Source organism: Cheilinus undulatus, linkage group 16 (assembly GCF_018320785.1).
Source record: "Cheilinus undulatus linkage group 16, ASM1832078v1, whole genome shotgun sequence".
Taxonomy (NCBI): Eukaryota; Metazoa; Chordata; class Actinopteri; order Labriformes; family Labridae; genus Cheilinus; species Cheilinus undulatus.
The window spans coordinates 27,192,600-27,218,190 of NC_054880.1; the positions used below are offsets into that span (position 1 = coordinate 27,192,600).

Consider the following 25,591-nt stretch of genomic DNA (forward strand, 5'->3'; position numbering starts at 1 on the left):
CCCCATGCCTTATGCACCTGCAGCTCCTGTCCCCAGGTTGTAGTTATCCCATGCCAATAGTGCTTTACATGAGGATAAACGAAGAACACTGACCTTTTCTTTGACATAAACTTCTGACATATTTTTGCTTGAGTTGTGTAACACTGGATCAGTAGGTGTATTTAGGAAGACACTGGGTTATGTTTGGACAAATGTTAGGAGCAAACGTGGACCAAAAATGTTTGATCTGAGTTTTCTTATCCTAGTCCGGCCCTGGAGATAGATGAGTAGCAGGATATATGTTTTTAGAATAAAGGTTAAACAAGAAAAAAGAAGTCATTGAAATGAATTAGTAGTTGTGCTTGATATTCATGAGATCAGTGGCATGTGGGAAAGGAGCCACAGGCTAAACTTGAACCTATGCTTACTGTTTGGAAGACTAGCTTCTGTACATCGGGCATGATCTAATCGCGAGGCTAGTAGTTCCAACCTTGGGTCCAGGGCACCCCTAGGGTGTCGCCAAAGATTTCAGGGGGGACATGAGACCCGGTGTACTCTGATGTCAAAGTTAGCTGTACATATGTTTTTTAAATCTTGGTGTTATAGTGTATGAGGGCCAAATACAGTTGAGAGAATTCATAAATTTTAGGCAAAAAAGTTGAAATTTGAGATTATGAAGTTTATGTTTATGTTTTTTTAGAGTTTAAAAAGTCTTAAATTTTGGCATTAATCTCTCAAAAAATTCAAGTTTTAAAATTCCGAATTTACAACATTGTAAAGTCAAAAATTTACAAGAAACTAAACTGAAAACAGTGATTGGAATTTCAGACTTTTCAACTTTCAATCTAAAAAAAATCAAGGGTTTGGTCGAGGTACATTTACAACTTTTAAAGTAAAAAAAAATAATATTTTTTCTCAGAAAAGAATGACGTTTTACACTTGAAAAGTTTTAGTTTTTTCTTAAAAATTAACACACATTCTTTATTATTGTTTCTTCTAGAGTGGACCTAATACACTGTCATAATAATAGATAGTTTATAAATAGATCTTTTGCCAGGCCATTTGCACCCTGTGATCCCAGGGTTGATCAACGCATTCATGATTATCATTTTGGCCAAAACTGTGCAGCCTTAGTCCAGCCTTGTTTTTCCAAACATATGTTTTGTTCCATGGCAACTTTTTTCTTTAAATAAATTTAATTTCTTTTGAAGTTTTTGGAAAATTACTCCCTGTTAAGGATGACAGATGGGGTCACTTAGGCTCAGCAATAAACTGGTGTGCTTTGGTAATTTTTTTTTTTTTATTATTTGCTTAGATACTTTAAAATTGAACAAAATCCAGTGTTTTCACATGCATTCTAAATAAGTCTCTACTAGAGCTACTGTAGACCTTAAGACTGATGTTTTATGGTGAAGTCAATGATGTTTTTAGTAAGAAAACTACATAGATCTTTCATTTATCAGGATGCTATCTTCATTCAGATTTATACTTTAAGAAGGTGGTCTTAGCTCCTTTAACTTTTCCTTCCCAGAATTGTTTTCTTAAGCTTAAATTCGTTCCACATGAAACGAACTTTTGCCAGCACATTTGGATCTTGTTTCTTTTAAATATTATCCTCTACCCCTGGATGTTTTCATAAGCTTTCAGCTTTAAGTTTCTGACTCGACGTGAGCAGATTCTTCCTCGGCGCTTTAGTCAGACTGGAGGGGGATTGTTCTTCAGCTCTCCGTACAGTTTGTGTTGGAGTTCAAGTTCAAACTCTGGCTGGGTCATTCAAGGACACTCAAACTTGAAGACACTCCAGCTCGGCTTTGGCCCGCTGCCTCGCCCGCTCGTGCTCTTCCTGTCTGAGGCTGCGTGTGCTCAGCGGCTCCGTTCCTTCTAGGATCTCTGTCTCTGTTTCTCCTGTTGAATCCTCCCGGTGAGATTGACACACAGAGCATGATGCTGCCAAAACAATCCACAACAGGAAAGGTGTTCTCCAGATGTTCCTGGTGTTCCCCAGGTGTGGAGTGAGGAGATTTTCCCATCAGTAAATAAACTAAACGCAGATGTTTGCGCCAATATCTGACATTTCACAAGAAAAGAAAATTACTTTCCTTACTTTGCTCAGAAATCCTCTCCTGCTGCTCTACATGACTCCAGGCATTTCTACTTTGTCCTCATTTTGTTGAAGTGAAATCTGAGTCTGCTACTCTCCACTCTGACTCATCCAGAGCTACTGTTGTGCTTCAGTTTTGACCTTGGGTACACTGTTGGATTTCTCAGCTACATCAAAAATTCTCCATCTCCATTCAGAGGAGGCAGACTCTGAGTTCACAGAGATCATCAGTCGTCTTTGTGCAGCATTTAAAGAAATAAGATGTTTCAGACTGCATTTCTCAACTGTCAGCTCATCTTCACAAATGTAATTGCAATATTATAGTGTTGTCATGATACTAAAATTTTAACCTTGATACCAAGTTTGGTATCACAGAACTAAATACTGAACCGATTCTTCAATCTGAGATGAGACCTAATGGATCAGAAACAGGATGTCCACAAGGGCTGGTCATGTTTTGGCAGTTAAATTCACAACCGTCAACATGTAGTATGTATATTCCACCAGCAGAGGGCTCTTAATCAAAACAACTAAAAAAGACAAAGAGGTGCAGTGCTCAGCTCTGCCTTCCTCTGCTGCTTGCCTCTTGTTTTGCATTCTTCTCCATACACACCAGGATGTACATCTTAGTTTACTAGCTGTATGTCAACACATTAGGAACATTGTCATTAACATGCTACTAACATGATATCCATTATTAACCCAGATGCAGTCATAAAGTCACCAGTTAACATGGTCACATGTTAAACCGTAACACCGCAGTTTTTGGCTGATATCTACTCCGCATGAATGTGTGTGTATGACATCAATTCAGGCGTATGAACCGTTCCTGAAGTAGGTTGCAGTAATACATTACTTTAATTTATAGCAGTAGGCACATACGTCTGGTCAGGCTTCCTCATATCTGGGATTGTTGAATCCACAGTGAGTCTTAAAATTGGTTGACTCAGGGCTCCATAGACAGTGCAGGCAGTATGTAAGTGTGTCAGGCACAGCAGCACTGTAGACATCACAAATACTGAGAGCCAGCAATGCTAATGCTAACAGAGCAGCTAACACCTCCTGCAGCATCTGTGTGTCTGAGACAGCATATAGAGGAAGATATTTGCAGCTGGTCTGCAGTTGAAAATACACTCAGGATGCAGTGAATGATGCTTGAAAATTTTGAATCGATTCAGAATAGTAGTTTTATGATACACGGTGCTGACTGATTTTTTTTTTCAGAAACTCTTGTGGATATTTGGAATCATTGTAGAGCATGTTGTTAGCCTCTCATTATGTCAGGCACATAACTAATTAAGCTGCAGCATCGTATGCTGTTTGGGGATATTTTAACATAAATGCAGATGACAAAAGTAGAAGAGAATCGACATGCACTGATAAACTGTCAAGAGGAGGGTTGAAGAATATCTGATGAAAACAAAACCAACTTTCAAAATACTTTTCATAAGAACTATTAGGTATTATTAAGTATTCATTTTTTGTACTCGTGATCGTTTCCTACCTAAACGTAAGAGGAGATGCTCCCTTTTTTCCTTCCTGTTGCTGATTCTGATACCAGAATGATGGATATTGGCTGATACTGAGTGCTGACCGGTGTAATCTTTCTGGACCAACTGTTCGTAACACTAACATATAGCATGGGAGAGAAGCAACATATAAAGTTGAACACAATGGCATTGCTTGCCGATACCAATACACATGTTTAAAGCAGTATTGAAATACTGTAACTGAATTCAGAACAACTCAATACGTAATCACTTGTACTTTTACTTTGTCTGGAAAACTTTGGTATCAGTGCATCCCTAGTTGGCATAGTGAGGAGTGATAAAAAAGAAAAACCAAATTGGTGAAGGCAATGGTGTGTTAGGGCCTGGAGAAGAAGGTATACTCTTAATTTATTCCCATTATTGTTCAAGCAACCCAAAGGATTACAGCCTGCTGGTTACTGTGCCTCTGCAAATAAAACTATTGACAGTGAGAGCATGGTGGTGGATCAGGAAGAAGGACTAGGGCAGTTTCTATGAAGGTGTGATTTGTAGAAATCTTTTAAGCAAGGCATGAACATGAGGCCCAGTGTCCTTGACCTCCAAGATTTCATCAGTTTATCCTTGAGTCAGAGTGGACTAAGTGCACTTTAGTTTTTGACATATCACACTGACTAGAATGACCCAGATGTACGGATGGATGTAAGGAGAAGAATAATCCCTCTGATCGTGACTATCGTCTGCAACGGAGGCAAAAGAAATATTTTTTAAGACAAGATAAAAGGCAGCAAAATCGATGAGTGTGCCTTATGTTGTACATTGCCGTTAAAGGAAGTAAAACCAGGTCAAAAAGAGGCTGACCAAGCAGTTTATAACATGAATTCTTGGCATTTCTAGAAGATTCCTGCAGAAATGCTTTTGTGTTTCATAATGGGGTGCTATGTGTGGATAAGTTGATTTATAAATCAGCAGGAGCAGCAGCCGGCATATGTATAGCCGTGTTGTTTCCAGCCACACTTCTCCTCTTAGTGTCGACACTTACAGGAGGAAGTAAAACAGAAAGTAACGCAGAGAGGAAGCAGTCACACTCTGTCCTGAATGCAGCACGCTGTCTGCTTTAGCGCCTTGTTTCTGTTGTTTGTGGAGCTGTATGCATGAGTGTACAGGACAACACAGGTTGGCCAGTCTCTTTTATTCTCTGTTTCTGCTGGGAGGTGGACTTGACTCATTGTGTTTATTCTTGCTCTGTCAGTGTCACTCTTTAGCCGTTCTGGTTCCTTATGTTGATGCCAGCTGGTTGTATATGAGGGATTCTGTATTTCTCTTCATGTTTTTATCATTTCAAGAGTAAAATAATCCAGCTAGACTCTGAATTATGACCAAATGGTCATGTTAAAGATGTATGTTTCCAACATATTTTTTCTGAATGCTGTAAAAACATTAGCTCTTTAAGAGTGACAACAATGGCTCATTTGTGTGAGTGTAGCCACAGAGGAAGTATGCATTCATAAAGGTTTCAGAAGTTCCTTGAAGTCTAGAAAGTGATATAGAAGAAAGCACATTTGCTAACATTGTTAAACAGTTTTCACAATAAGATTTCTCCTTTTTGTGTCTTTTCAGCAGGATTTTCTGGGAGGACACATTAGGATAATTAGATTTACAGTTTAGAGCTAAGTAATGAGGTGATTCAGCCTGATTTGAAGGAAATGGCTGAGAAGTAAACAAAGAGCTTTTGAGCCTCGGCCCTCTGACTGTTCTTAGTGTTGGATTGAGACTAAAGCAGATTTAGTCTTGTACCTTAACCTTTTTTGTCCTAAGCTTATTGAAGGTTTATGTCAACTTAACCCTCTGCTGAAAGCTGCTTTGGTGTGGAAAAAGGAAAATCAGAGCTTGAATTCCAATCTGTGATTGTAAATTCACACATTTTAGAAAAGATGGGCGGGTCTTCTTGGAAGTTGCTCGAAAGCTTTGAGCGCTTTGTTTACATGTAATGTGATGAGGCCGACATTTACAAGATACACACAAGTGGGTTAAATCACTAAAATGAAACAACAAACACTGAAATAATATGCATGTCTTTGTGTACAGTAGACGCTAATTACTGTCAGCACTTTAAATGAGATACATGCTGCTTTAGCTTATTGCCAGTGAGCTCAACCTAACATATTCCTTTAAACTTTTCACAATGTGGCACACAAAACCTTTACTGCAACAAACACCAGCAACTTTTTTAATAAAACAAAAATGGATTAAAAGATATTAATCAAGAATGCCATCATGGTAGAAATGTTAGTAGAAAAATGATTCCAAATTAAAAGAAGCATTGAGAGCATTAAGAGAGTTAAAACAGACATTAAAGGCCCTGTAAAGTGAAATCCAAAATGTGTGTCTTACCACACTAGATGTGTTGGAATAAGGTTGCTGTAAACATGTGAAAACATTGGGATCTAAATGTGACTGAATTTTTGATATACACCGTTAGAAAGTTTTTCACCTCTTTCCTGGCTGAGTTTAATTTGGGCAGGGCCAATATGTGGGCTGGCGATGTCACCAGCCCACAATGGGGAATGACCCTGCCCCCCTAATGCTACAATGATATAAAATCACAGAGCAGATCATCTCAGTACAGTCTGTTGTTAGCTGATGTCACTGCCTTCATTGACAGTTACTTAAATTCTGTTTTTTTTGTTCACTGTGAGGTAAATTTGCCAAATCTATCAACCACAGATCATATAATGCATTATAACAGAGAGAGTTGAGTCAGAAAATGGACTTTGTCTCTGTTCTGGTACAGAGCCTGGCAGCTGCACTCTGATCACAAGGTCAACGTAAGGTCAAGGGGCGGTCTAATATTATGAGTGCTCATCACAATCCAACAACTCCAAAACGCTCTTGTGGACAAGTTGTGACCTGCACATTCACCACGCTATGAAACAATAACATATAATTATGTAACATTATGACGCATGAAGCAAATACTCTGAACTATTTCTTGAGTAAACCACTGGGCGGAGTGACACAGTGCAGCAGCCATGCCTGGAGTGTAGTTCTGGCTTTGCATTTAGCTTTAAAACATCTCCGTCTCGTAATGTTCCATGATTACTTCATAGCATGGTGAATGTGCAGGTCATAACTTGTCCACGAGAGCGTTTCGGAGTTGTTGGATTGTGTATTTGATGAGTTTGATGAGGGAAAGCCGGAATATCGTCTGCTTACATTGAGTTAGCACAGCAAGTCCTAACTCGGCAGCGGCCGATCTAAAAACAGCTTACACCGACAACTAAAGGTAAAGAGCCTATTACTAAGACTAGGAATTATGGCAATGGGCAAATTTGCCAAAATGTTGAAGTATCCCTTTAATAATCACATTTGAAGTTTTTTTACTAAACCTTCAGTGCAGAGGTAGACTAGCAACTCCTATGTGCTGCAGGGTAAATTAACAGTCTTCGTCAATTGAGTCTGCTGGTTTTGAAAAGAACATTACAGCAGCTGCTTGAAGCCTCAAAGATGCATTCTGCTCTTTGCGCAACCATATTTAACTAAAAGAATCCTTTTTGTTTTGTTCTCTGACACTTTGAATAAAAATGCGAGACATTTAGAGAAAAAGCCTGAGTGGATGCGCTTTGATCGGATGTGCAGCAAAACAGCAAAATGAGTTTGTTTCAAGGCAGAAAGAAAGAATAAAGCAATCCACAACAGAACTTTTTGTTCCTTGAGTAATTTAATCCTTTAGAAGTGTGAACAATAGACTCCAGGTCTAAGAGGACCAGAATTCACTTCTACTAGAAAAAAGCTGTTTTTTTTTACATATACAGTGAGAGCCTTCTGATGCCTACCTATAAAGCAGCTTTTTCAGAAGTATTAGAGAGACATAAATGAAAAAAGTTTGATATTTGCATTTGTGCTTCACAGTTAATCTAATTGCAATTGTGATGTCAGGCTGTGCAAAAAAATTATAAAAGTAAATTTATCAGATTTAAGTTTTTATGGTATTTAAACTGTTGATTAACAAGATTAAAGTGCTTTTTTGAGTGAGATTAAAGATGAAGATTTATGAGATTAAAATTTTAAATTCACACGATTATAATTTTATATATAACTGAGATGAAATGTGCTCTTAATGAGATTATAACTAGAAATTTACAAGATCAAAGTCACAGGATTAAAATTATCAGTTGAAATTAATCAAAACCAGAAATATTTTACAAAATTGTGATTGAAAATTAATTGAAATTGTAAACTTGTAAACGAGATTAAAGTTATGGTTAAACAAGATTCAAATTTTAAAGATTATAGTTGTAAAGTAATGGGTTTAGAGTTTTAAACAAAGATTAGAGTCCTGGATTAATAAACCAAAAGTTTTACATTTACAAGACTACAGATATTATTTGTTGTGATTGAAGCTGTGAATTACCAAATATAATGCTGAGAAAACAAGATTAATTTCACAAAAGACACAAAATGAAGAATTTTCACAGCATGATCAACATTTCACATTTCTTGCAGGCTGTTTTTCTGATATAATCTCCCAAAATCACAGATTTATGCTATCAAATTAATGTTGTTTATCTCCTAAATGTAGAACTTAAATTTTGCTGATGTTTGACAAGATTAAACTTGTGAAATTATCTTTTTTTTTTTTTTTCAAATTATTTAAGCCTTTCCTCTTTAATGTGCCCCACTGTACCAGTGAAATACTTTCAGGACATTTTGTTTGTATTTTTTATAATATTTACTCCTGGTACCGTGTTCATACAGTCTGATTTATTGATCTGACATTGTGCCTGGCCTTGTATAGTGTGTATGAGTGCAGCCACAGGAGTTAAACCAAATAAACTTTTGCTAAAGATTAAAGTGTGACTCCGTCCTCCCTCATGTTTAAAGTTCAGCGCCACTCTCAAACTTTCACGAAGCCGACCACGATGACCGTTTTTAATGTGATTTTGGCGAAACAGCCTGGAACTAATGTGTGTTGTGTTTGTGTTGAAAAGAAAAAGTTCTTTGACATTTCTCAAAGAGGAACCCCCGTGGATTGGAAACCACTGCTGCTGATCACTGAGGTGGCTGTGCAGCATACAAATGTAAAGTTCAGAGCAGAGAGCAAACTGTGCTGCTCTTCCAGGAACAACTCACTCTCAACAACACACAAATAATAGCATGGCACGCTGGAGGTTTGTGTGTTTGATTCCAATATAAAACACAGGCGGGGTGCAGGCTGGCACACTGATTTTAAAGTTAAGCTGCAGATTTGTCTTATATGGTTGACCTTTTGTTTTTCCACTGTTGTTTGGCCTTTTTCTGCTGTACTGAACTTTAGCCTCTGGGTTTAACTTCATCTCAGTAAGTCAAAAAGCAAAAGACTGTTAGATAGAGAAAGTTAGAAGAAACAAAAAAAATCATAAAAACCTCTTATAAAGTAGGTGTGCTTTAAAGGCCTATGTTTTTTTGCCCTCAGCATACCTGAGACTGTTTTATCAGCTACTTAAATGTGATATTTATATTATATTGCAGCTTTTATTCAGGATAAATTCCCACAGTTAGTCAAAAGTTGGCTCTATACACTTAAAGCAATGCAGTCCACATAATTCCTTCAATACAACAAGAATCAGACACATTTTCTATGCTTTTTTGCTGACAATGGCCAGGGTCCTTCCATTCATCCATCAGGGTCATTCTTCCGACCCTGATATCTCAATAACACTTAAAGAGATTTTCCTAAACCTTCGCACAAATGTCCACTTTGACTGAAGGGTAACCTGATTTGAATTTGGAGTATGTAATGTCATTGGTCCCTATGTACATCCACCTCACATCAGCCAGGACTCTGGGCCCACAAAGCTTGATTTCACTACCAGCCCATTAGAGACCTTGCTTGTGACCTTGCTTGTGCCTAAGCTTAACCCCAGAGTCCTGTAACATCATGGCCCCTGGGGCGTAGTGATCCATTAACATCGATCGAAACATCAATGAGCTCATCAAACACCAATCAAATGTTTTGTCCTCAACAATTTAGCCATAAACAAGCAGTTGCTATCAGCCCTATCTTAGCCCATATTTCAGGCTAAGACTACACCAGGGTGGGCCTTCCGCCTTTTATGCCAACTATATTTGCATTTTTTATAATATACAATCACCAAACGATTGTTAACAGATAGAAACACACCTCCCTTTGTTATCTACCCATGGCTGAAGTAGTACGAGTGGTGTCTGATACAGGCTCTGCAGCTAAACAGAGAAGAAAAAATCTGCTAAATCTGGACTCCTTTCATACACTGATTGTAGTCCAAAGTCTCACGTTAAATTGATCATAAAAATTAGACATTTCTGAGCCAGGTTGACATTCCATGAAGCTCCCACCTTCATAAATAACTTGTTTTTTCATTGCGTAGTCTGTTCAATAAATGATGAGCTGTTAAAAGTGGCCTGTTTAGTTTGCATCGCAAGCTGTTAAAAAAACATTCTGGGATTGGTAGCAGCTTTAACCAAGACGTGCACTTTAAACAGCCTTTCTCCCTTATTATGTGAAATTCATCCATGAAACCAAAATGTTGGTTTACTGTTCAGTAAATCCAGTGTAGTTTTTATGTCCTCAGTTCAAAACAAAAAGCAAACACTGAAGGTGGGCTGCAGTGGTTTTGGCATTTGAACGCTCCCATGGATGCCATTTTTGCCCAGTCTCTTTCTTATTATTGGATCATGAACCCTGCCCTGCAGGTCTTTAGATGTTTTTCTGAGTTATTTTGTGACCTCCTGAATGAGTCCTTGATGTGCTCTTGGAGTAATTTTGGTAGGGCGGCCACTTCTAGGAAGATTCACCACTATTCTTAGTTTTCTCCATTGGTGGAACATGGCTCGCAGCATAGTTTTACTTGTCATTTCTGTTACTGTTTTAAAAAAGATCCTTTGATGGCAAATTATACATACTGTGTGTTTAAATAGTGGAAAAGCAAATGAATTAAGGTAATTGCATTTGTCCCTTTGTTTTAAAATAGAGAATAAGTTATTTCAGTGTTTCCCTTTGTCTAAATTATATTTGGTGAAATTATTTTTTATCAACGATAAACCTCTTCTTAAACTGGAAAATGTCAACACTTGTTTTTTGCTACATATATCCTGGCCAGTTTTCAAGATTTAGAAGAAAGTTACAGTTGTTTCTCTGTTGCCATTACAACTCTAGGATGACTTTGTTTGAGGGTATTTGTGGTATTTCTGCAGGCCTTTGTGCTTAGATTATTTTTCAAAGTGTCCCATAACATGTCAGGAAGGATTCCTGCAGATAAAGACCTTTTAAAGTAAGATGGTTTTTCAAAGCCTCTTCATTCATTTTATCACTGTCTTTACAGCCACCAGCCTCCATTGATGAAAACATTAATTATACTCAGCAGCACATCGCTCAGTGCACTGACATACAGAGCAGTGTTTACAAGCCAAAAGATTGTAATATCTGTCCTCCAGACGGAGACAACGATGTGAAGACAGAGTAATGTATCGCTGTGAAGAGTGCCCAGTATGCCCTGATGACTGGGCAGTGATTAGCTTATTTCATTAAGTAGCCTACACCACCTCTAATCTTCTTCTGGTGGCCTAATCCTCCTCTAGCCTTCGTCTCAACAACACTGTTACTTTTCACTGTCGGGCTTTTAACTGTGATTACTCATTATCGGCCTCGTATAAAGGCTTTCAGGCCTGCCAATGCATCTGCTGTAGAGAGCAGACTGAAATAGCTGAAGGTTTGGACACATGATAAATGGAGGATTAACTGTGCTGAAATTGTACAACAGTGGAAGCAGATTTTGGTTCAGGTTACTTTGTTTGCACCAGTAGATTTGATGTTATGCATTTACAGTGCTATGAAAAAGTATTTGCACCCTTCCTTCACCCTGATTTTTTATTATTTTTTTTAATTTTTTGCATATTTATCACACATAAATATTTCAGATCATCAAAAAAAAGTTAAAAAAAAAAAAAAACTTAAAAGTTTTCTTTGCCATTTTTGCCCAGTGTCTTCCTTGTTGTTGAATCATAAGCACTAACCTTAACTGAGTCAAGCGATGCCTGCAGGTCTTTAGATGTTGTTCTGGGGTCTTTTGTGACCTCCTGGATGAGTCCTTGATGCATTCTTGGAGTATTTTTGGTAGGTCGACCACTCCTGGGAAGGTTCACCACTGTTCCAAGTTTTCCCCATTTGTAGATAACGCCTCTCACTGTGGTTGGCTGGAGTTACAAAGCCATAGAAATGGCTTTGTAACCCTTCCAGGACTGATGGATGTCAGTGACTTTGTTTCTTATCTGTTCTTGGATTTCTTTAGATGGGGGCATGATGTGTTGCTGTTTGAGATTTCTTAGCCTACTTCAACAGGTTTGGAGGTAATCGGGCCTGGGGGTAGCTAGTAAAATTGAAATCAGCTTTCCAAAAAATGGGGTTAACAGTCAATCCATAATCTAACAAAAGTTTACTTTTTCATTTAGGGCCATGTAGGTTTAGATGTTTTTTTTTCCCTAATAAATGAAATCATCATTTAAATACTGCTTTTTTGGTGGGGTTTGCCTTATATTAAGATATGTTTGATAATCTAAAACATTTAAGTGTTACAAATATGCCAAAAAATAAAAAAAATCAAGCAGGGTGCAAATAATTTATCACAGCTTTGTACCCTAGTCAAAGGGAAACTGATGTCTTGCAAAAGTGCCTTTTTAAAATGATTGTTTTTAGAACAAAGGAAGCACATTGGAGCACGGAAAAGCTTTTAAAAAATTGTACTGTTTGCTGATTTTGTGTCACCTGGTAAAAGCTCAATCCATTTTTGAAAAGTTCTGTAAAAAAGAAACTAGCTGTAGTTGTATTTAAGTGACCTTGTAAGGATTTTTTTTTTTTGCAGAATCTGTCAGTATATATCTGTAAGAAGATGCCAGACCCTTAAGTTTTTCTCAGTAAAGCTTCACAGACCCACAAGTCAGGCTGTCAACTCTGCAACTTGGAGATGAGTCCAAGCAGAGAAACTTAAGAGCCATTGCAGCCAATACTAAATCTTTCATTACACACCTATGTTAATATTTTCCAACTGAGAAGTGCTTGGGAGGATTTTTTTGTTGCAGCCTGTAATTTCTTTTAATTACTGTAACAGGTGAAGTGTCTGTACTGTGACTTTTTCACAGCGGGCAATGTGACTTTTTGTTCAAAAGTAAAGGTGTAATTAACATCATTTATGATGGCTCTGCTCCAGTCAGCCAGCATGCTCAAACCAGGACCTTCCCACTGTGGAATGCTGGGTTGAATTTTCTGGCATCTGCTGTGGTTCAAGATTTTCAAGAATTTGGATGTCTCGTCTCTTTTATTGTTTTCTTATCCTTGTAAGGTAAAATACTATCCAAGGGTCCTGTGCAGTAGAACTGCACTGAATGTTTACCATCTGTGACAGTAATAACCAAAACCAGAAGTTTTTGTTTTTAAGCTGTCTGTCCTGACTATTCTTGTGGACGTGGTATCTCAAATGCACTTTAAGGGAATTTCTTCAAGGTTTGCACTGAAGTCCACACTGTCTGAAGGGTGAATTCATTTTTTGGAGGTCATAGGTAGAGGGTTACTTTCACTGAGCCTCATCTTCATACATTGCTTGGGAATGCGGTAGTTTTGAATGCTTTCTTCAGACTTTGTACAAAAAAATCCAAGGATTAACTAAATATATTTTGGAGGTCTGAGATCACGCTCAAGAAACACCCAAGCCCTTTTTCGTGACCCACCACTCTCGTTTGGATGCCAATATTTAGTTACTAAGAGCTCTTACGTACAGACTTTATGGTAGCTACCAAGGGAAGTGGATGTTAAAGATAACTAGGACTGCATAAAATAGATTATTCTTCTAATAATCAGTTATTCTGCCACTTTTCTTTCCCTTTGTTAAAAACAAAACACAGATGTTACAGAGCTGTTGAAATAATATGAAAAGTAAATAAAGTAAAAGTAAAATTATTTGAAAAAAACTAAATACCAAACTTAGTGGTGACGAGTCTGCTATGTCAAATAGTTTTTTTATTAAGATATATTTTTGGGCAGTTTTAGAGGAGCCACTGGCAGGACTTGAATGTGAGCTGCGCCTTAACCACGAGGCCATCTACGCCCCTACATCAAATAGCTTTAACAGGCCACTGACTTACACAAATAATATAAACCAATGCTTTAAAATGACTGGAAAGTTTGTTTTCTTTTTGCCTTGTCTTTCTCCTCACAAAGACACTGATGACAATTCTGTTCTGCTTTGAATGAAGATTGATCTAATTCCGTTGCAAAATCACTAAACAGAGTGACATTTTAAACCATAATACTGTAATTTGCTAGCATTAGCATTTGGGTTAAATACGCCCATTCGGGTCTTTTGTTCCAATTGAGATGTCGCTGTTGGAAATGTACTTTAACAATTTATAAAATGATTAGTAGGCCTGTAATTCTGACATTTATAGCTTTCTTAACTTTCCTTGCACAAATTGTGCACTACACAGATTACTATGGGAAATTTGTCAACAAACATGTGCATTCTAACCTTGCAAAGCAGATGGATTTGCCCGTTTCCGTGTTTCTCACTGGCAAACCCATCTTGCAAAGCTCCCGTCTGAACTGTTTGGGCCTGGTTAGAAAGTGGCAGGACCAATCAGTGACGAGGCAGTACTTTCAGGAGCAGCAACAAGATGCTGGTGCAGAAATTGAGTTGTTTTCTTTTCAAAAATGACAAAAGTCGTGTACTGACATGTCTAGAGTCGCCATGGTTCACGTTAATAAGTTCTGTAAGGAGTTTACTCCTCGGTAGTGGCTACATCACGTGTTTTGTTGTTTTGATTGGCCTGTAAAGATGTGACAGACCGAACTTTCATCCAGTCACCCTCCGAGATTTTTTCAAAGCCTCTGCCCTTTCCCAAACGCAGTGTATGATATGTTTTTTCCAAATAGGTGTGTGAAACAAATCCATATGGCGTGCCAGGTTATGTACATTCAGCATCAGCTTCCAATTAGTAATGCGTGCCTTTTGCCGTCCAAGCAGGGGCAGGGCTGGATGGAGCAGACTGTGATGTCAGATGCAAAAGGTCTTCCGGCAATAACTGACCAATCCTCAGTTGTGGACACCCCTTCTGTCCAGTAACACCTGTGACAGTACAAAACATTGCATTTCAGCAAATGCAAATAAATTAAAGGACACCTGGAAAACTACAGATGCAACAAACAATTCTAAAAACATGCCAGCCTTGAAAATAAACATTTCACAAAACACGTCACATTTCTCAAAGTAAACATTGCTGTCCCACTTTGTGTAACCAGAAAGGTCACTGTGCTCTCTGAAGTTCTGTGCCATCGTATCATGTAGTGTAGTTTTCTGTGAATTCTGGTCTAATTTTAAAATTCTACACAACATTTCCCTCTCAAAATGTTTGTTTAATGTTTTGTCCTTCAAAGTCTCCATTGTAAGGCTGATGACACATATTGGGAAATTGAGTTTCTGGAATAGTGATCCTCACTGCTCTTAAATAAGCTGCTCTCTCTCTCTTCTCTTTCATGTGACTGGATCGTGATGATCAACCACTGACACTCTTACAGGTAAGCTGGGATATTCCTTTATTCATTATTATGAACTATGTGGCTGCATGAAGATTTGTTGAATCCAAGTGTACCTTTACTTCTTTGCTTTTTTGTGCTGTTCAAACCTAAATTCCTGTCTTTTTAGAAGCTAAATGTGTCTGTAAAGCTGACTTTGGTGAAGTTGGTCAGATTTAATCGCCTAATCGTGCATTCTGTGTTTGGTTAGCTCCTGGTTTGAATCATATTTGCTCTAGTTTCAGGCTTTATTTGCACAAGAACACAGTAACCAAAGGACCTCGTGTGATTTAGAATTTGATCCTTCAGGTTTTTGTGTGTGGGCTGAATATTGACGTCGGATAAGCAGAGTCTGCAATCAAATTTACTGAGATTATACTTGGGTAAAATTTCAGAGCTCCAATCTAATATTTGCTTCATAATGTTACCATTAATGTGCTCCCACATGAGAACTGTTGAGCCTGCTCAAAAAGAGAAAACTATTTTCTAGCATGCAGCCATGCATGTCTCATCACTGAGATTTCATTCTTCCAGTGGATTTCATCTTGTTATTTCTATAGTTTCTTTCCTTGCTGTAAAGCAGTGAGGCACCTGAATCTGCAAGGCAAGGCAAGTTTATTTTTAGAGTCATGGTCTTACACAGAACAACCCACGATGTTTTACGCCATTAAAAACAAACAACCAAAGATCATTAGGAACATCATCAAGCAAAAATAAGACATCAGATTGAAGTGTATTGAAGTAAAAGCCTGACAGCCATTGATATCACCACCTCACAGTGCTAAACGTCCTCCTGCTTTGGCTTGGCTGCATGTTTTGCTGCATGTAGCTGCCACCCGTGTCCATTCTGCAACACACAGTCATGTCTGTCATACAAAGGGCATAAGTTTTACCAAAAACAAGTCTCAAACTTGATTAATTGCATAGCTGCACTAAGCCGGGAAAGAGTCGGAAGAGACTGAGACATATTCTACTGGTAAGGCAACAGAAAGTTTCACTACTAGTTGGAGTTTGGAGAACAGCTTTATCAGACGGATGTATTTTGGCTTGTGGCCCTTATCAGAGTAGTCAAAAAACAGACTTCAAACTTATTAGGGCTGGGTGTTTCCCACAGCCTCACAATAAAATATAAATAAGTCTATTTATAATCCCTAAGCTATTAATAAAGGTAAATACAGTTGTATTTAACATTTCAAACATGACATGGTCCTCTCTGTTCTCTCTTACTGTTGTTTTTCATTAACCTCACAAAGCAGATGGGTATGCCCGTTTTCATGTTTTTCACTGGCGAATCCATCTTGCAAAGCTCCCATCTGAACCGTTTGGGCCCGGTTAGAAAGTGACAGGACCAATCAGCTCCAAGGGGCAGTACTTTCAGGCACAGCAGAGTCGTGACGTAAACAAGCAGCAGCAGCAAGAGCTGGTGCAGTTATGGAGGAAGAGATTAGTGTGGATGCTGCATAAGTGCCAGTTTTATCAGAACTTGATGACATTTCTTCGTTAAAAGAAGAACAAAGAAAAGCAGTGAGTTGTTTTCTTTTCAAAAACGACAAAAGTCTAGTACTGACACGTCTATAGTCACCATGTTTCGCGTTACTCCTCAGTAGCTACGCACGCGCAGCTTGCTAGCGGCTACGTCATGTGCTTTGTTGCACTGATTGGCCCTCAGAGATGTGACAGACAGAGTGTTCACCCAATCATACTCCAAGGATTTTTCAAAGCCTCTGCCTTTTTTCAAACGTTTCTTATTGAAGCTTTCCCAGATGGGCGTGTGAAACACATCCATCTGGTGTGTCAGGTTAGTTTTTCATATATTTTATAAAATATTCTGGTTTCACTTTACTAGAGGCCCACTTGCATTTGTAAAAATTACCTTTTGCTTTAGATCTACATTAAACAGCGCTGCTATTTCTTTAATGACCCAACAAGTGAGGACTAACACACTCCTTATGCAGCTGTCTAAAGCCTTCTTCATTAGCGACACAGCCCACATTCTCCTAAATATCGCATCGACGGCGTACCTACGCCATGGATGCAGCGCAGAAGTATAAGTCAGGTTTAAGTCTGCTCACAGCAGACCCAAACCTCCACCCTCCTCCCATTGGAAATGACTGGAGGCGTGTTGGTAGCCTACTACATGTGCTCGGCGGTGTGTCTGTAAGCCCCTTTAGTGAATAGATTAACGTGCAATAATTTTCTTATTGCGCGATAAGAGTCTCGCATTAACGTAGCACGTTAACGCCATTAACGGCCCAGCAATAGTAATTTTAAAGCACTTCGCTGCATCTGTAGCCAGTGCTTTTAATTTTTTGAGCCTCTCCCTTTCTGCTCCACCTTTCCTCTCGATCTCGCTCCATTTTTCAATGTTGTGTAATGGACTGTTTATGGAAGGTTCACTGTCCAGTGTTAGTGTTAAAAAAATGTAGCCAGTTCAGAGTGGGACTGTTGGCGGAGTTCTAAGATTTTCCGAGTGTCAGTGAACATAGCAGTTAGAAAGACGCGAGGGTTTGCCGCATGATGACAGACGAGCAAGGTTCTAGGAAGTCACGGCAAGTAATGTTTGTTGTTTTGGTGGCGGCTACGGCCATAGTAGCCTGTGTACTTCTGCGAAATAAAGCTGCAGCAAAACTAACTAACATTGCACCGTCTGCTTATTGAGGGGCATTACAGTAGAACTACGTGTGCAGGAGGAAGGGGGGGCGGGGGCGCTACTTGGTGTGTATCTACCAGCACTCTGCAGCAGAGAGCCTCAGAAAAAGAGAGTAGGGGTGTGTTTGTGCCCTACGTTGCTGCCGAATCTGTGTGAGCTTCATTGAGGCAGATACCATGATTGTTTATTAAAAAAATCATGCACGACCTGATCCGGGCCTTTGATCCCGACTCTCAGCAATCGCTGAGCGGGCCAGTTCGGCGCCCAGGCCACTGGGAAATGTCCCAGTGCTCCTGGTGGCCAGTCCACCACTGCATGTGAGACATGCATGTCAGGCACACAAGACACAGCGTTCATGCAGGTGCTGTGAAAGCCCTTATTGTTAACATGCAAACCAAAATGAAAGTCAGGCCATTGGTCCTAAATGAATACTTTTAGGTTCTGTGCCTAAATGGTGCCTCAATCGATACTTTTAAGAGGAAAAGGGTTTTAAAAGTTGGTAGTTGAATAAAAGATGTCTCGCTTTGTCTCGGCAAATGATTCTGAAATAAGATGCCAACAGTACATATAGGTAAAGGAAACAGGTGTAACTTCACATGATGTATTTCATGCCTTTTCTTTGGAGTGACAGGGGTGGATGATTTCGAAACTCATCCCTTGTCAGGATGCTGTTGAAGTGATCATAAGGGGCGCTAGTTCTATTTATTTTCCATGTCATCTTATGGTACATTTACTCCACTTATGTGTTAATGTTTGACATTGGCACATTTAACCATCGTGACGGTACTGAAACATACCAGACGTGTTGATGGGGACAACAGACATAAAACAGTTTATCCATCCTTGAATAAAACATCTTTTATTCACTGTCCTTCTCCCTAATTGGCCCTGTATCTCTGTGTTTTCTTCAGCAGACTGCATTCTGCTGACTGAAGAGTATTTCCTGGTTGACGCGGCAGCATCTTCGCAACACAGAAGTTGATTGGTTTAATAGTGTCACATGTGACTATCGCCAAGACAGGAAGGGCCCTGCCATTTTAAATAGACTATTGTTGAAATGCATTAAAAACAACCCTGTTTGGAGGGAAACAGGCTAGTATTTGAGTATTTACATTAGTTTGAACTGAGGCGGCAAAATATGCAGCTTCTGCATCTATTCGGAGTCATCTAGTTCCACGTCAGGATGCACTGTAGAAATGATTATTCTCAACACAACTACCCAAGACACTACAAATCTCATGCAGCCATATGAGGCTTTAGAGTAGAAAAGCTATAATGTGGTTAGGCTTGTGCCTTTGCTGACTTTGGTCGAAAGGTGGAATGAGGTTCAAAATCAGCACAATTGTCTGGTACTGTGTACCCTGCTTGATGTGTTAACACCAGTAATCCTAACTATAACACATTGTTATTAGTTTTTTACCCTGTCCTGCAAACTGAAAGACAGCTACAAGGTCTAATACAACCTTTAATTTCTTTCTTGACTAGCAGAACATGAGTATAGAAGTAAAGGTTACACTGTGAAAGAAATTCACAGCATGCAAGGTTATTTGAAGGAATATGCCAAAAAAAAACTGGGGGCAAAAGTTCATTAGTCTTTGCACTGGGAATAAAAAAGGTTCAATTGATGATGAAACTAGCACATAAAAAACCCCAAAGGTAGAAAGATGTGTTGGCAGCATTTTGAAATTCTTCAAAAACACACTCACACAAATTTTGGATCAGTAGAGAAGATCGTATAACTCTGCCCGTGTGTATAAATTTGTCTTTACTCTTTTTTTCGTCAGTATTGATTTTAAGTTGTGCTTCTTGACCCAGATTCTGTGAATCATTTCATGATTTGTGAGAAACAAACCACGCAGAGCTATGTGTGGGTTAAGGCTCACTACCTGTTCGCTCCAAGAAAGCTCGAGCTGTGTGGCCTGATGTGATCCCGTTCTAATCGCGAGTGGATTTATGTAAGGTATGAGGGGCTTATGAACCCCCTGGCAGTCTGTGTGGAGCTGTGCTGTGTTTTCATGCTTCAGGGAAAGTTGAAAAATGCTCTCAGGCTTGGATGGGGTTGAATTATTCATGGAGATGGAGGGAGAGGAGCTGTAAAAGCCTTCATCTTCGCTTTTCTGCCTCTGGCTGTGCTGCGCTCTGAATGATGGGGTGAGTTTGGGTAGATAGTCACATGATCATCATTTTGGGAGAACATTGCATGGGCTGGCATGGGAACAGTGGAGGGCTATACTTACACACCAGTCGACTTTTCCTGGAGATTCCCTTCCCGGCCGCAAATTTTTTGGATGTTGTTCATGCATATCTAAACATCTGTTTTGTGTTTTATTTCACCCATTGCGCTGGTTGTCGTGTTCACATTCTTATACAGTAAATACTAAAGTTGTCAGCACTGTCAGCTTTAAAAGGCTTTAAAGTAGAAGAAAACTTGGTAAGACTAGCAAGCATGAAGGAAGAATGAAATCACTTTATTTTTACGGGCTTTAGCTGACATTCACCAAGACTACATGCAGCACGTTTACATGCACTGATAAGTCAAGCTGTGGTTAAGGCTTGGTTAGGCCACTTAGCAGGACTACGGTCCTTATAACCAAGCACCATGAAAGAATTTATGAATTCATCGCTTTTAAAAGATGTCAAAGACTCATGGACAGTTTTTTTTAATCTTTGAAATGAAAGGAAGTTGTTGTTCAAGTTCGTGTATTAACTGATGAATAGACAAGCTCAGGTTAAACTTCTACAGAGTGCCATCTTAGAAAGAAAGCCCTATTACCATGACGTTGCAGATAAACGACTTCCAACCCCCAAGTGGCCCAGCCTGTGGTCATGCCAGAAATGCAGAGGGCAACCCATTTCGCAAGTCTTCATACATTCCCATGGAAGTAGCCCCAAGATACCGAATAAAAATGCTGATTAGTCAAGCTGTGATTAAGGCTTGGTTAGACTGCTCAGCGGGATTACGGTCCCACCCCCCAAGTGGCCCAGCCTGTGGTCATGCCAGAGATGCAGAGGGCAACCCATTTTACAAGTTTTCATATATTCCCACGAAAGTATCCCCAACATACCGAGTTAAAAAAACTGATTAATCAATCAATAAGTCAAGTCGACTAAACAAAAAAAAAACATGTCCTTTCAACTGTAGCTGAACCTGTGAAAAATTTTTTTTTGATGCACTTTGAGATATGCCTGGGTAATATGTAACCAAAATTATTATTTACAAAAATCTTTTTTTTTTTTTCTATTTATTTTATTTTCATTCAAGTCAATACGACTACCTCAGGTTATGTTCAAATACAGTTCTGTCGTTGTGTTTTTATGCACTTTTTAATGCGCTTTTGTCATGTTGCCAAATTTTAAAGGAAGACAATGAATAAAAAGTGCATATTTTTCATCAAATTGATCTGTATTAGTTCAAAATTTGACATTACCAGCTGCTTTCTTGGGGGGGCAAACATGTCTGGCCCGGCTACATTTCTTGATTTTAAAATTTGGCCCAGTTGAATTTGTAATTGAATTACCCCGGTCTAGAACCATAATCTTTACAAATGAATGACTTTTATGAAGGTTCAAGCTGTAAAACAGTGTAACAAATGGCTTTTGATCAAGGTGTAGAACTGAAGCATTACAAATAAATTACTTTGATGAAGGTTGACTAATGAATGGCTTGTAAGACATTACTTTTGCTGAAGGTCCAGGACCGAAACAGTATAAAATATTGTTTTTTGATGAAGGTCAAGTAAAAACAGTGCAAACATTTGACTTTTGATAAAAGTCTAGGACCAAAACATTGCAAACAAGTTATTTTTGATGAAGGTCTAGAACCAAGTTTTCCAAACTAATGATTTTTAATAGGGGTCCAGTACCAAGGCTATTATAATTAATGACTTTTCATGAAGGCCAAATACCAAACATCTGAAAAGATCTGAAACCAAGGTTTGCAACTAAATGCCTTTTCTAATGGTCTAGTACAGAGAGATTGCAAATCAGTGACAAAGGTCTAGCCCTGAAATGTTTCAACTAATGACCTCTTATGATGGTATAGAACCAAAGCTTTTCAAATGAATGACTAAAAGAAGGTCTAGTATTTGAACACTGCAAATAAATGAAAAATGAAGGTAATGTATTGAAACACTGCAAATAAATGGCTAGAAGAAGTTCTAGTATCGGAAAACTGCACATCAGTTACTTTTGATAAGGGTCTTGCACTGCATCATTGCAAATAAATGAATTTAAACAGGGTCCAGTACTGAAACACTGCAAATAAATTACTTTTAATAAAGGCTTTAGACTGAAACACTGTTATTAATGACTTTTGCTGAGGGTTTGGTGCTGAAACACTGCTAAAAATAACTTTTAATGAAGGTCTTGTACTGGAACGTTGAACATAAATGACTTTGGATGAGGGTCTCATTGAAACCTTGCAAATAAATCAGCTTAAGAAAGGTTAAGTACTGAAACTCTGCATATTAATGTCCTTTAATGAGGGTCTTGTACTGAAACATTAAAGTAAATACCTTTCTATGAAGGTCTAGTAACAAAACATTGCAAATAGATGACCTTTGTTGCAAGTTAGACAGTGTGCAGGAGTATTCTGGGATATTTTTTACTTTTTACCTCTTCCATTCAGGCAGAAGTTGACCACCGACTCCCAGTGTCCGCTATCCATTTTTTTTGTCAAAATGGCAAAAAACAAACAAACAAACAGACAAAAAAAAAAACCCAAATCAAAACTTTGCAGAGCCGCCATATCTTATTTCCAAAAGAGTATCAAACCCTTTAATAAGATGTCTTATCTCTGTACTAATCCTTTCCATACTGCTGCTATCAACATAGTAATAAATAATAATATAATAATAATAATAATTAATGATGGAGCCTGACTTGGCAGAAAACATACTCTTATTTGATGCGAGTGTACCCTTGAAGGATTCTAGCTACCCTTACAGGCTGTTGCACAGCTGCTAGCTAAGGCCTCATGAACAACTACAAACCCTTTATTCCTATTATTCACTTAGACTAATTGATGTGTTCAAAAGAAGAAAAATAGGTCCAAAAAGTGTCCTGAAACTTGTCATGTTTGTTCTAAAGCATGCATTACATCATGTATAAGGATTTAAAGACACATCTGTTTCACATTCGGCTGTTTTCGGATCAAATAACTAAGAGAAGATGCTTGGCCCGGGGTTTTCTTTGTTTGGTCATCAGATGGGAGAAAAGCATGTGAACACATATATGGACGGATGCAGGCTGTCCTGATATTTTCAGGAGTACATGTGAGAAATAAGTGGCAGAAGCCATAGTTAAGTATTTGAAGAAGCCAATGAAATGTTATCTAATTTGGATGCTTCTTATGTAATGTGAAGAAACAGATTTTCCTCTGAACAAAAATCATTTTCATGTGAGTTAAAAGAATGCACCGTATCAGGCAGACCAGTGTTTTCGGTGGCAGATGAGCTCTAGTTTGGGTTTGATGCTAAGTAGAACTGACTGGTGTTTCCATGGGTTTTGGTTGTTTGCAGGAAAACAGTCCATGTGAGGAGCAAAAGAGGCTGAAAGCATGGACAGTAATGTAATACAGAAAGCAGCGGTCATCTGAAAACAATTTACCATAAATTAATCACAATAAACACATATCTGCATGCAAGTGAAGCTAGAAAATAAACTCTTAGATTTCATAGCCAAACTCCATGCTTTCCTTTTTGTAGCGAATCCATTTTAAAACAAAGGAAAAACACAGAAAAGGAAGTCTTTTGTGTAAGAGCTTCAGCTTTAGTTGCTAGTTAAGTGTTCTGGAATGAGAGGTAAGACCTTCATCAAATAGAACATCACTTAATTGTTTGGTACTTCCAAATATAAAGCTGCTCTCAGTCCTACCCTTTTATACTTTTATACAAGTTAAAGGGTTTGGTCTTTATTTATAATGACCAGAGTTCTTAACTTCAGAGGAATTTGTTTAATAAAACCATAAAGAAAAGTGCAGACCTTTTTAAAGCATGTTTAAAAAGCTAACCAATTAAAACCGGGGTTTGTTTGTTATTGTAGAGTATGATTTGCAGCTGTTTTCTCCTGTCCTCTTTTTCAATTAATATGGAGGAGTTGATATGCCCCCCTCCCTGGTTCAAAAGTTTATACTGTTGAAAATAAAGGACCTTACTGGTGTTTAAAGGGACTCAAGAAACAGTGCATTCAGAAAGTATTCAGACCACCCCCCTCCCCCTCATCACTTTTTTTTTTCAATTTTGTTATGTTGCAGCCTGGTGCTACAGCAAAATAAATATCATTTTTATTCTCATTAAGATCTGGATAAGGCTACAAAAAAGGCCCAACTTAGTAATTGGAGAAGAAGGGCCTTAGTAAGAGAGGTGACCAAGAACCCAATGGTCACTCTGATTGAGCTTCACAGATCCTGTGTGGAGATGGGACAAAGTTCCAGAAGGACAACCATCACTTAAGCCCTTCACTGATCTTGGCTTAATGGTGGAATGGGCAGACATTAGTTATCAGTCATGCAACTAATTAAGCATTAAAATATCCTTAATTAATTGATGCACAGCTTGTACCCATAAAAACATTAGCTATTCAGACCACAATCGACAAAAGTCAGCATTTTAACATGAGGTGTGTATGTGGCTTCTGCTGCTTCCACAGATAGCCTCTTTTGGACACTTGAAGTTGCAGTTAGCAAATACATTAGCTTCAGTTTTCAAACATGGATGTTGCCTCTTGGCTTTTAGCAGCAAAATATTCAACATGTATCTGAATTTATCTGTTTCTTTGTGCCAGATAAATAATTGTCATGCATGAATAAGAGCTCCTTTTATGATGAGCAGTATATACAGCCAATATGTAAAAACAAGCATGGAACTTGAAAAAGGTTCAAAAGCTGCAGCGTTTGATGATCTTTGTTTTTTGTGTCTTATCTTCTTGTTGGCTCTGGATGGGGCCGTTGATGGAAGCCTATCAGTGTCTGAGATGTTAAGTTGAATGCCTTATTATTGCAAAACCTTAAAGCGTCTCAGCAGCAGGACAAGGAATTTGAACACTGGTGTGAAGTTCCCTTTAGCTTCATGTGAGATAGCACCGAATCTAAACTGCAGTAATTTATTGGGAGTACTTCCTTTGCCTTCAACACTGAAGTCTCTGTGTGTTGGCGTCTTTCGCTACAGCACCTTTTCCTAAAGGCTTAGAATTCTCAGGAACAGTTCCAACTAAAACATCAGTTTAAAATTTGTACAGCCTTACAAAAGAGAATTGGAAAAATTCACGTCTGTGTCCAGTTAATTTGTAAAGATTCATGAGCTAGTGCTGAGAGTATGCTCCTTGGTTTGATTACATCTTGTTCCACTTTCTCTCTTCCATTGTGTTTCTCTGTTTTATCTTTAAACTGCCCAGTATTGACAAAAAATACAACAATAAACAAGATTAGACACATTTGACACTCCTGGATGTTTATCAAAGCTACAGCCCTGACATGCTTTGGTATCAGAGGTGGATGTGAATGACTTGAAGAATGTGAAATAATTGTCTTTAATTGGATTCAGCCATAAAGACTGCATTCAAATTCTTTATTGTTCCGCAGCTTTCATGAGCCTTTGTGTGCAGCTGCATGGTTTGAATTAATGTTGTGTTGTTTTGATTGAACTTAGCGGTGATATCCCATCATTAAATACTCTACAGCCATGGAAACCCATTCCTTAGAATCCTACGTCATGTACATAAAAGTGGTAATTAGTTAAAGTCCACACTGGATCCAGGAAATTATCCAGATGTTGATTTTGTATGAGGTTTAGTTA

The 25,591-nt window shown here is 38.5% G+C and overlaps 1 protein-coding gene across 5 annotated transcripts in view; it reads left to right on the plus strand.

The window, feature by feature from the left end:
- thrb (thyroid hormone receptor beta) overlaps positions 1-25,591 on the plus strand; it is a 223,259-nt gene that overhangs the window by 41,046 nt on the left and 156,622 nt on the right. Inside the window, exon 1 of one of the 5 annotated variants that reach the window (XM_041809842.1) lies at positions 4,677-4,743. The exons of 2 other annotated variants lie outside the window; for them this stretch is intronic. The gene's annotated coding sequence lies outside the window, so the exon portion shown is untranslated. Of the gene's footprint in view, positions 1-4,676; positions 4,744-19,732; positions 19,754-25,591 lie in introns of those variants that run through there. 2 more of the 5 variants (XM_041809840.1, XM_041809838.1) reach the window with 2 other exon arrangements.